The sequence below is a fragment of the Bombus vosnesenskii genome, unplaced genomic scaffold (assembly GCF_011952255.1).
Source record: "Bombus vosnesenskii isolate JDL3184/JDL3185 unplaced genomic scaffold, Bvos_JDL3184-5_v1.1 scf7180000013294, whole genome shotgun sequence".
Lineage (NCBI taxonomy): Eukaryota > Metazoa > Arthropoda > Insecta > Hymenoptera > Apidae > Bombus > Bombus vosnesenskii.
In genome coordinates, this window is record NW_022882945.1 from 742,898 (window position 1) to 754,941 (window position 12,044).

General features: G+C 39.0%; 1 protein-coding gene across 7 annotated transcripts in view; it reads right to left on the reverse strand.

The window, feature by feature from the left end:
* Nucleotides 1-12,044, reverse strand: part of LOC117233040 (small conductance calcium-activated potassium channel protein) — a 235,997-nt gene that overhangs the window by 97,949 nt on the left and 126,004 nt on the right. For 4 of the 7 annotated variants that reach the window (XM_033492925.1, XM_033492924.1, XM_033492923.1 and 1 more), the window contains exon 1: nt 7,283-8,159. The exons of the other annotated variants lie outside the window; for them this stretch is intronic. The gene's annotated coding sequence lies outside the window, so the exon portion shown is untranslated. Of the gene's footprint in view, nt 1-7,282; nt 8,160-12,044 lie in introns of those variants that run through there. 7 annotated transcript variants of the gene reach the window in all.

The window sequence follows — 12,044 nt, forward strand, 5'->3', positions numbered from 1 at the left end:
TTGAAACAACACGTGTAATTATTGTCGTTGATCTCCTTGTCCGTCTGAGTACACTTTCCTTCGCGAATGTTCGTTTTTGTTTAATGAAGCGTAGAAATGCAGATGTTTGAAGGAACTTGAAGATTGTGCGCGACGAGGGGCAATAAAAGTAAATACAAGTTGGAGCGAGGATCTTAAAATTGTAGCTGCGATTTAAAAAAAATTTACGAGTGCCAGAGCTAAGAGCTTGGTTTTGCTTCGTCGTAAACTGTAACGAAACGAGTTGGCTAGAATTTTTGCTACGTATTGTGGTTAAAAATGTCTGATATTTCTTGTTTTATTTATATTTATCTGAAATATTGATTATTTGTAATTTCAACCTGTTCGGTATAAAGGTACTGTTATTAAATTTCGTATGTCTACCTGTACATCTACAATTTCGGTGATGTCTATACATTAAAAATGTAGATTGTACGTGATATACAGAAACATTCAAAAAGCAATTATCATAATAATTAGCAAGTGAAATACATTTCTTTTTTCCTTTCATTTCATCAGTTACGTTTATCAAAATCTGAACGTATATAAACATCCGCGGTTTAGTCATAATTAGGAAAACGACATCTTCGAAGTCAATCAATCAAATATGTACCTACACCAACAAACACCGTACGTCCAGCAATAAATCACGCCGAGAACATGTCAACGAAGGGAAGGAAAGTAGAAAAAGGAGAGGAAAGACAGAGTGACGAACTTTTTCTCCGTCGATCGCCTATCGATCAACGTGTTTGCACGGTATATATCTCTTTCATTCTCTCTTTATTGTTTCTTTGTGCGCAGAAGTAGTCGCCCGATTAAATTGTCCCAGGCGTTTTTTTCACCGCAAACAATATTTCATCACCGTGACGAGATCACGGCGCGGAATAATGGATGACACCTGGCATGATTAATTTTTCGCTCGTCGTTCAAAAACCATGCTACATAGTATCTATCGCTAGCAACTAATACCGATCACGATTGCTTGCAAAAAGTATCTCTCTGAATTTTTGATTCTCCATACGAATTTTTTACACTCTAACTTTCTCTATTCTCGCCGATATCGCTTCGCTGCAGACGAGCCGCTCGTAAATTCGTTTTGCGTCGACGAAGCGATATCCATAATCCGTTCTACCACGCTTTTCACCTTCCTCTTTTCTCTTCTACGGCAGCAAGACCTGCGCCTGTAATCCCGGCTTCGGAAATAAAGCGACAATAACGAGTTTATCGATTTCGCGTGGCGGTGTGTAAGAACCGTTAAAAAAAGCTTTTAACCCTGAGTAGAAGGGGAACTGGGAATTACGAATACTTAGTGTAGCCGGTCTGCCATTCTTTGAGCGTATTCGTCGTGGTATTTAAGAAGCATGAACTTCCCAGCTGATGGCCGAACAACGAAACAAAACAAAAGCACTCGTTGGAAAAGTCAGAGTTCAACGACGGTGCACTTTCCCTTTCTCTGTATATACAACGATGTGAGGGAATTTTTTCTACCTATAGTCTACTGCTTGCCTACTTCGTTACCTTCCGATGGTTAAATTAAATTGTTCCTCGGCCACGTTATGCAGAGTAACCGGTAACTGGCGGTACAACTTGATACAAGGTGATTCCACGTGAAAATAGAAATCGGGCATATAGAATAAAATTGATTCATATGACGCTTCGTTTTTTGAGAAAATCGAGTTTAATTGTTTGAGTTCCAAGCAGCGCGATCGCGCTGTTTAGACTTGTGTCGAAAAGTCCCAGTACATTTGAACGCTACGGACGACTGACGGTATTTTGTATTTCATTGTCATCTTCTCAATAATTTTTATTGAACAAAATTTGAAATATTTAGAAACTAATAGTACGAATATATAATAATATAGATGTATTTCATAAAAATAGCAAATACGACGAGCACTATTACGCTGCTTGTTTTTTTTTTTTTTACAATCGATTGAAACAAGCGCTATCGCGCTGTTTCGGATTTTTCGACCCTGTTGTTTCAAAAACCCCTGGGACACAAACGGTTAAAAGCTTGTCAAGTATATATGTATACGACGATTAGCTAGAAACTACTCTACGTACGAAAATAAGTAAAGAATGTAGAGTAAAATTGTCTCGTTGAAGGCCTCGTTTTCTGAATTATGGGAAACGATTTCTTTTATCAGTTATTTTGTCAATGATTTTTCATCAATGTTGTTCAAACTATAGTTCTCTACGGAAGAACTTCAGATAACTAGGAAGCACGATAACATGTGTCCTTGTATTATTACATTCGTTTTTATGAATCAAAATGATACATCTTTTTATAATAAATACGTTAGGAATCGATAGAAGGGTTCGACATAAGATCTGGAAGCAAATGTTTCATTTGGTGAAACGTTAAAGCCTGCGAGGAAAAAGATGCCAACGGGATTCTCCGAGATACGGTCACTCGTTTTTATCCCAAAGGAACGAAGGGAGGAAAGAGTTCTTGTGTCCCTTTTAGCTCTTCCTGCGGATCTTTAGGGATCATTGTCGTACCAGCAACCTATATTATTTTTAGAACGTGTCGATATTTCTTTTGTACCGCTATGCTGGATTATTATTCCTAAATTGTATTGGGAATTGGACTTTTTCTATACTGAAGAAATTTAATTGTTTGTTAAGTGCTTTTGTAAATAAGTATTAATTTTGGTAACTTTGCCATCGTAACACGCATTATCACTTAAAACAACACGTTTCTTTAAACATTATGTTTAATAATGGTTAATTTCCTAATAAATATTAATTTTAGTATTTCCATCATATGTGGATTAAACAAGAAAACGTATGATTTTTATTGTATTATGATTTATATCACGAAAAATGCAAATTTGAAAAATAAAGATCAAGTTTTGAAGACTGATCGTCGCAGTGAAGTTCGAAGACGCTCATTAAACTAACGAGAGTCTGCTTTCGGATCTGGTTTTTTGAATTTTCTTAGTTAAGACGAAATCGTTTGCCTTACACCCTCTCTGTACGGTTTAAAAGCCGATTAAGAATTCCAACTCTGGGTAAAAGCCTAGTAGCCATATTTCTTCCTAGTAATCTAGTTAAGTAATGAAAGAAAAACCACTGTTCTAATAGAAACATCGCGACTAATGGAGGGTGCCAGACATCCTGGGACTGTCTTTAAGAAATTAGGTCACACTGATTAGAATGTGTACTTTTGTAATTTCGCGGTAGATGTTAATCTACTTAAACTTCATTACAATATTGGAATATCTAATTTTTTATTATGTACATTATCTTCAATCCACCTGTTTTCTATTAATTTTACGATAATCAACTACTAAGTTATGTGAATGTTAATCATTAGCGTATTAGGAAGTCGAACAAATTTGTGCCGTGATACGACTATATCTCAAAAGTAGCATAACTCGAAATAATTCCGTGTACCGTTAAAAGAACATGAAAGCTACTAAAGAGAAACTTCAAGATCTAAAAATGGAAAATAATAAAAATAATATTTGCCTATTGTACCCTAGATTTTTTTTCAGCAATCGAAATATCCAGGATTCCTTATCGTATACATAGGCTAATTTTATGAAATATTCACTTTTTTTTATTAAAATGATAGCGAGATTGAGACATAAAAATTCACGGCAGAGTTAATTACATTACTTACTCTTGTAGGACATAAACTATAGAAATGCTCATTTCGTACGATGTCCCAAACAGGAGAAAGAAATATGCAGAGAAAATCCTGAATATAATTACCGTGGTTTTAATTTAACTCGCGTTTAAACGTTCAAAAAAAGCCAGAATGTTGGCATTCCATGTACGAAAACGTAAGGATGGTTAAGGAAACGTAGTTCACATGATCAAGATAATTCAATTACCAAAGAGAAATCCAGCATAAACCACTCCTAAACCAGAGGCGCGTATGATCTACGTAAGCAATTATATCGTGGCCTGGACAAATTTCCGTGGCCGCTCTCCTTAATGAAATACATTAATCCGCTTGGCAAAGCGATCAACGATTCAATCTCGACTCAATCCCGATCCCGCTCGACCACTTTCCATTATGGGAGTTAAACGAAGGTAGAAAAGAATGGAAGAACGTTTGAAAATTGCAAATCGCCACTCGACACGCGATCAAAGATACAAGGAACTTAAATCGTTACTCTTACATAGATTCATTAAAGTTAATGTAGCCTCGATACATCGATATGTCGAGGAAAAGGAAACCAACGTCGTCCCGTGGTCCATTAGCAATGACGGTAATTTTACTAAAACCCGTTCCAGTTGCGACGTTGGATAAACACACACACACGTACATGCAGTGCTTGTGAATATGGACACTGTTTGATACACGGTCAGAGAGACGCACGTAGACGGTGTGCAATTTCGCCGAAAGCCAGCTACAGTTCTGCAATTAAGTTATGTAATGCAATGACGCGGCTCGTCTTGATTTACCGTAAATCGCGATTCGAGGCCTTTATTTAGAGTGGCGGATGTCGTCCAGAGGCTGAATTTAAACGGCCGGCCGACCTTGATTGCGCTTTAAATCAATTGAACCATGTCGGCGAACAGCGTCCCGCACTGCTTCCATTTTTATAGGAATTTCGAGCACGTCGTAATAATATCGCGATTGGTTGCCTGGTAAATGACCCCTGCGTCGTTTTCTACGCGTATTACGCCGGTTTCACACAGAGATACGCGTATCGCGGTACGTGTATCGCGAGCGTATCGTGCAAATGTCGCCGTTTGTTTTAATGTTTTGTCTGTCACCTTCATACGAAATGTATCGTTGCCAAGATACACGAGATGAGTATCGTGATGTTGCGTCTCACGAGAATCGTCGTGTGAACGCTTGCATTGCAGTACGCTGTAAGTGTATGTTCAGTGTATATCATGCGCGTATCCTCGCCTGAAACCGGTCTTATTGTCAGCGTGTTATACGAACTGCTTATGACAGCAGGATGAAGCCAACGTTTGTGGATAATTGGTATGTACGTGGTCCGATCCAAAATGTACGAAACTCCTTTCTTTGTAACTCAGATTGGTAATCAAGACAAGTTACAAACGAATTATTATGATCTGCATATTTTATTGGGATATATATTCAAGTTACGTTCTGAACTGATCTGAACTGGTTTCCTTGGTACAGAATAATATAAAATACATTATAGCAATTATGCCGCTTTGCAGGAAATAATATCATTAGTGAAGTTTTGCAAATCGTAAGCTGCAAGTTACCAGTATTAATAAGCTGAATAATAATAAAGTTGTATCATCTACTTAACAGTAACAAGTTTGGTAATAAAAACAAATGAAATTACAAGTTATGTCAGTATTCTATTTGATACAAAATTATAAAATCATGAAAGGTCATTCCAATTTACTAATACTGTTATCTGATAAATTATTGTACAAGAGGATCCAAATAAATGATCGCGTGTCATGAAAATGCTGCATCATAAGAACACACCCACATTTCATTATTTGATTATTTCATTAATAGTTGTCGCTTCACTATCAGTCAACGAATTGTTAACAGTCGAAAAAAATGATAATAGTGTCACAAACCTTTTATTCCCGAAGGTTAAAAATCATCTTAAAGATCGTTATTTTCATAGAATTGAAAATATTCAGAAAGTTGTGATCGACTATTTAAACGCTGTACAGCATCGAAACATTCGATATTGCTCGAAGGAGCGGGGAAAACATTTCCATCCGTGTACTGCTTTCTAAAATAATTGCTTTTAGAAGAACGTTCGTAAATATAGCCTTATTACGCTTGAATCAAACTAGTTAAATGTAGGATTATTTAATAATTTGCAGATACTTTTTGGAAGGAAATTGAGCACTCTAAATTTTAAATAGACTGCGGGCGTTTTTAAATATATAAAAAGCATATGATTATTAAATATAAAATTTATGTAAATAAAATATGCAGATATTCATGGAAACACACGAAGTATATTAGCAACATGTTTGATAGAAGTTTAATATATCGAATATTATCTGTGATACATTTAACAACTCTTTTACGGTTCTTCTACTGTTTTATAGTTAAATTAAAATAAGATATCAAGGTACATTAGAACGCTTTGTTCAGTAAAAATAACTTCAAGCCTCAACCATTAACGAATAAATGATAAGTAACTGAGTTTTATCATCTAAGAGTAGAATATGGAAAGACAACGAATTAACGTTGAATTAAAAGAAAACGGGAATCTACGCCGAGATTGATCGAATTATTTATTGACAATTAAACGTTGAACAAAATTCTCGAAGGGATGGGAAACATGAATAATCGAAGAACAGCATTATTCATCGCTGGTATTATTCAACGACTCCTGGTGGCAATGAAATGCCACCTAATTGAAGACTATTACTTATTCATCGATTTCATTGTGGGGAAACCGTACAAATTATTCAATAGAATGGAACTGATCTTAACTTTCCTCGTCACTTCTAAGAATAAAGCTTCTTTCGACCGGTTTATTTCCGCAGACGGACAGCGTGTCATTTCAAGGTCTCAATCGAAACGAATCGAAAACTGATATCCTTGCGAAATAATTGATACAACCCCTGACCAACGATTTCTCCAGTTGCGCTTTTAATTGTCGACTGAAATCGTTTGCACTCACCAATAGATAGCCCGTTAAGTTTGAATTGTTAATCATCGCAAAGCTTCACCGTGACCCGTGGCAATTCATCCCTAAAATAACTTGAAAACCTCGAATTTCATTAATTGATGCTCCACGAGAGCAAGCGGAAAATTCCGTTCAATATTCAGCATCATCGGACGCGAAGGATCTTTGTTCGTCTCTTTGCAACTTTCATCTTATTATAACGGAAGGTAACGAGCGCTTTTAAGCCATTTTCTACAATCTCGATAACGAGCGTAAAATCATCACTTCCTTCTACTTCGAACTCCATTCCATAACGAATTCCATTATTACCTTTGGAATTTCTTTGTCCGCGATCGCAACAAGCAATTCCAAACGAGCGTGAAATCATAATTTCTGTCTCCTAACGTCACGTCGAGATCATCCTGCCGTGTCACATCGAATACACGACAGGCATATCGAGAAATGTTCATCGAGGTCGCGTCCGACACGCGTCGAATCGAACATCGTCACACTGTTACCCCAAACTCGATCACGGTTGTCACGTTTTAAGGGGAGCGAGTTCCGCGTGCTTGGAACTGTATACACTCCCCGAAGTATTACGAGACCTTTCCACTATTCCTTCCCTCGAACCCATCTGTCGAAACTCTCCCACTGATCGATCACTGATCCTTTATATCTACCTCGTACACCAGGGCAGTGATCGACGATATCTGGATCGCGGGTACACCCGGCTCGTCGAGGTAAATGGAAATTCACCATGGGACAACCGCACGTCTGATTCGTGACAGTTCGAGCGGCGTCGTGGATGAGACGGAGGGAACAACACAACGGGGGAATACGAGTTGCTCTTCGCCTTGATCACCGGTCGATAGCCAGTGTTCTAGGATTCGCGGCGATCGTCTCTTCATTAGGCAGCGGTTGGTATCTTCTCTTTTCTCAAACACTGTTGGTCCGTGGTATCACAAGTTCACTGATAATCTCCGTAGAGAATCACGCGGCCACCGAAAGCGGTTTCGAGAGCGCATTTTCGGCTGGTTCGTTCGGAATTACGGCAACTTAGGTAAGAATCGCAATGACGAGAAACGTAATAAAACGACAGGATTTTAAAGGTGGATTTCAACGGTGAGAATAGATTCCAAGGAAACGTAATTGAAAGGAGGAACAGAAATATGAAACAGAGAAAAAGAGAAAGGATAGAGAGAAAAAGAGAGACAGACAAATGTATAATTAAAAAAGAAAAAAAAAAACAAAAGCAATACACGGCCGCGTACACGAGGCGGCAAAAACCGAGACAACGGAGCAAGGGGATTGCGCCTTCGGCAGGCAAATACAGAGGCCACACGCGTATCCGAGCAACCGATAGGGTGAGGCTGATGGTCCGTCTCGCGACTCGGCTGTTGCTGGATGGAGATGACGAGATGGTGGTTAAGACAGCGAAGGGGGAGGGAGGGAGAGAGAATGAGCGAGGCGAGGCGAGGCGAGCGAGAGAAGCGTCGGTGGTGAGCGTCTGCCCGCTGTGACGCTCCCGACAGGACTGCGTCGGTCCCCATTTATTCCTCCTTTCCCTTCCACTCCCGATCCTCACCACCGCCTACCGAGCCAACCATCCTCGCACACCCACCCCCGTGAACCGCTTTGCCCCTTGCGCGGCCTCGTCGACTTTACCCCTCTTTGTGTTCCTGCCCTCTGTATACCACGCACACGCTTTTACCCCCACCCTCTTTCTCCTTCCGTCACCCTTTCTCTATCCCTTACCATCTTTCGCTATGTTTCTGTACTTTGACTCGTCTAGCATCGTTCCACGTTTCACTCGCTTTTTCTTACTCCTTTCATCGTATGTTTTCCGTCTTCTTTCTCCTTTTCTCTTTTTCCCTCCACGTCGACTCTTCAGGCAGTGTCCGCGTGTAAACAGATCTGCGTGCCGGCTAATTTTGGTTATCGCTTTAAGTGGCTAGTGAAAGCTTGAATACCGCCACTTTAATAGACTAATAAATGCCGTTGAAATTGCCCACGCTTTCTTTTAGCTCCGTCGCGTCGTCTGGCTCGAATGTCGCACGACGCTCATGCTTTTCGCAGCCAGCGCGTCGAACCAGAGGAAATGAAGAGAGGGTGTGGTGCCAGTTCGACGTTACAGCCGTAGTTGACGTTTGCTGCCGCAGGGTATCTCGATTATATTGGAATTAAGAAAGGGAGAGGAAACTCTGACTTCGTTAATGAGACGATCCCCTTCGGTTCTGCTTCCTTTGGCTGCTCTCTTTCCTGGAAAATACAGAGGGCTGTTTCTGTGCTTCAGGGGACTGCAGATGATTGGGATTGTATGTCGGTTGGGGATCTTCAGGGAAACCGTCGAATTTGTGTATAACCGGTGTAAATTTGCACGATGTTCTTCCACAGGGCTCGACGATGGATTATGCTTGATGGAGATTGAGAAAGTTGCTACACTACCATCTCCTACTCGTGTTTATCCTCTTCGGATTTTGAGATTCATTCGACGAGGGCGGATTTTATGTACTTTCCTGAGAAATGTATTTTCTTTACTCTTGTGTTATGAGTCCACTCGTATTAATAATTTTAGGACGTCTATAGAAAAATAAGCTAATACCGACAAATTATTAGGAAATAATTCACGATGATTGGAAAATCAATAGAAAGTGAAGTTAATGTTATACGTGTATTATTAGATCTTAGATTATATTTATATTTGATATTCTATTTTTCTATTATTGCGTTTTATATGTCGTCAATCGATCGAATGTTGTAATCGATTGCAGATCGCAGATTGCAGATAATGTCGAATTTAAATTTTAGGCTATTTATCCTCAAGCCAGATCTAGATAAAAAAATTGTATACAGAAAGCCAACGTAATATATAATTTTTAATTCGTTATTTTCCTTTAAGGCTTAACAAATTTCCATAATTTACTGCCGTGTATTTTACATTCTTATTATCTTATGTAAATACAAAGTTCTAACTGCGTCATTCTGTATAAGATCAGCAAATATTCTCGTACTTGTAAACGTGTCTGTGTGCATATTAAATCCTGTTGAAAGAATTTTTTAATCGACTGTAACTATTCGTTTCAATTTCTTCAACTCGTAGCATTCTCCGGCTTCTTGCTTTGTGTAGCGACCATCCATGCTACATCGAATTAATTATCTCATGATACCTCTTGCTGTATAAATCAAATTTCTTACAAAATTTTGCAATGCATACAGGCAAGATCGAATTACGATGTCGCTGTATTCAACGTTCTCTCTGACAGGCATTTATCCCCCTGAACCTCTCAAGAGAGGACTTATCGATGTCACTCTTTCTACTTTCTTTGCATCTCATCTTCCATTCGATTCAACGCGAGTACCATAAATTAACAAACGAAAATTCTCCTGGCTGAAAACTTCTCCTTGGATCTCGTAACCGAGGCACGAAGGAATCCACTGACAAAAACGGAGCATCGATCGTCGCCGGAATCAACATTCTAATCAGGATACTTTCTTTATTTCATTCTGCTAGCAGTTAGCTTCCACCCTCTCATTTAACTCTCGACCAATCCTGCCTAACGACACACAGACTAAGAGACGTATTAAAACGCTTGGTAATTATATTTGCCGATCGATAGCGTCAAAATATCTGTGACAACTTCAAACGTCTAAAATATCGTCGTCGTTCGTTTTCCTTATATGAACTTCCCAGAAGTCGGCGTGATCGACTTCGCTTTTTATAAATTTCTTGATTTCATTGTACAGGTGCGCGATTATTATTCACATTAAAATATTTGATTATTGTTACTTGTAACAGGCGAAAGACTAGAAAAAATTATAAAAAAACATCTGTTTTCACTTTTTATAAATTTCTTTATCGCAAGAAAGTAATATAAATATAAAATTCTCAGTTTCGTTATATAGATATATTGTATAATTAGTATTTCCAGGTCGCAAAAAGCAAAGAATTTATTTCTATAAATCTATTTATCACAAGATGATAACAAGAATATGGTATCGTGCGGGTCTGAAACAGATTATATTTTCTTACGTGGTCAAAAATGGTTCAAATCACATGTTTCAACCTCCCAAATATATCAATTTTAGCATCTGATCGATTTCACGACCACGCTATATCTCTTCCACCAACTATACTTAGGGTTTAAACTTCCTCGTTCCTTATCGTGTTCTCCATCCCTTTCGATGGTTTTGCTTCGAGGGTTCTTTACCGTCGAAAATGCCTTCCGAAACACAAGATTCAGCTTGCAAGCACGAAGATTGCTTGGATACAATTGCGGCACACCGCTTCGATTGTATGTCCATTACGTATCTCAATTTCGCAGTTTGCTTATCGAAGATCGCTAAAAGTTAACTGTAACTGTACTTATCGGTACGATACACAGATCGTATATTCGATCGGTATAACGCGGGTCTGTGTCGTAAGAGCTGATCGATATTACAAGAGATTGTTGGCAATCGAGGATCATGGAAATTTGCTAAGGCAACGCATCGACGATGTCGAATTGATTTCGTTCCGACAACGAGGCGTGTTTTATGTAACCGATCGATCAATCACTTTTTAAACGGAATCGTACGATACTCGGCGACACGGTGCTTCCAAGTGGATTTCACATTTTTGTCTTTTTGCATTTTTGCCGGTTGAAGAATTTCACTACAAGATTTAATTCACAATTTACACAACCATTTCGAAGCTATACGTTTAACAACTTATCTATTTTTAATATGAAACGATGTAAATGTAGTGTTTAATTACAAAGTTGACATGGTAATTTAAAATCGTTGTAATTGTACTTGTACATGACAGATTATACGACACGGTGAAATTAATTTTTAAAAACTGTAACTACATCTCGTAAAGATACCATTCGCTCTATTTCTTTATTCTTTCAATTTTTCCCAACTAAAAATTATTTCGAAGATACCGCGAACTCTCGAAAACTGAGAGACTAGCTCGATGTCTTGCGTTGCATAGAGATTGTCAGTGGTAAATTCTTTTGCCAGGAAATCCGGGATGAAGCTCGCGACGACGTGGCTGCTGGGCGTCGGTAAGCACAGTGCTCGCCACAAAGCAGCGATTTCGAAGAAGTTGGAAATAAATGACATCGACACAATCGACGATGTAACGTGCGCTGATCCGATGTCACGAAGTTTCTTCCGATAGTGGAACTCGACTCAATTTTCTGGCGGAACGTGTACCACGTTCTCGAGTAAAAGGAGCGTCTCGGCAATGATAAAAGAGTTCGAGGCGGACTTCATCGGCGATATTTTACAACAGCGTCGAAGATAGATATCCCGGTGCTTCGTCAATGATCTTAATAGCCACCTATTCTCGGCGAAAATTTTACGATAGAGAGACGATGTTTGCTCTGTCGACGTTTTCGCCGTGACCAATCCCTTTTCTTGCTCGCGCACGCGTACGAGTGTGTGTATACACGTGTGTGG